This window comes from Atta colombica, unplaced genomic scaffold, assembly GCF_001594045.1.
Source record: "Atta colombica isolate Treedump-2 unplaced genomic scaffold, Acol1.0 scaffold38, whole genome shotgun sequence".
In the NCBI taxonomy this organism is placed as follows: Eukaryota; Metazoa; Arthropoda; class Insecta; order Hymenoptera; family Formicidae; genus Atta; species Atta colombica.
Genome location: NW_017259490.1, coordinates 2,806,630 through 2,807,148, shown reverse-complemented (window position 1 = coordinate 2,807,148; position 519 = coordinate 2,806,630). Strand labels below are relative to the sequence as shown.

At 35.8% G+C, this 519-nt stretch overlaps 1 protein-coding gene across 1 annotated transcript in view; it reads right to left on the bottom strand.

Moving 5' to 3' along the window:
* The window catches only part of LOC108690883 (storkhead-box protein 2), a 39,109-nt gene that overhangs the window by 15,051 nt on the left and 23,539 nt on the right, over positions 1-519 (bottom strand). The window lies entirely within an intron of this gene.

Sequence of the window (519 nt, the reverse complement as noted above, 5' to 3'; positions counted from 1 at the left end):
TATATATATATATATATATGAAGCATACAGATTTGAAATTTTCGTTGCTTCATCGTTGATCACGACTGATAATGGCGTAATTGAGTTGAATCAAAAGGGATTGGCCTTCGAGTAATAAATCTCACGTTGTGCACGTTGTGGTGGCTGGTTTCAGCTAGTGCGATTTTAATGATAATTAGGAAGCTTTTCTTTTCTTCGCAGTAAAACATTGCATCGTGCTCAGAAACGAACTATCTTCGCCCTGCCACTCCCAATCGAGAAAGTTTTATATTATTCTTGCCCATTGTTTCTCGAGCAACAAGTTGTGTAAGATTGTAGGGCTCACTAATGCGTTTCTATCAATATTTTATCCAGATTGAATTCTCCACGCTGTTGGAAGTATAGACTCGATATCGGATCGCTGTTGCGTTAGTAGACTAATAATTACCATTTAAAAAAATTTTTTGAGATATGGCTATGCGAGAGGAATAAAGTTTGTCCGAATGATTCATATACACATATGTATCCACTTAAAAAAAA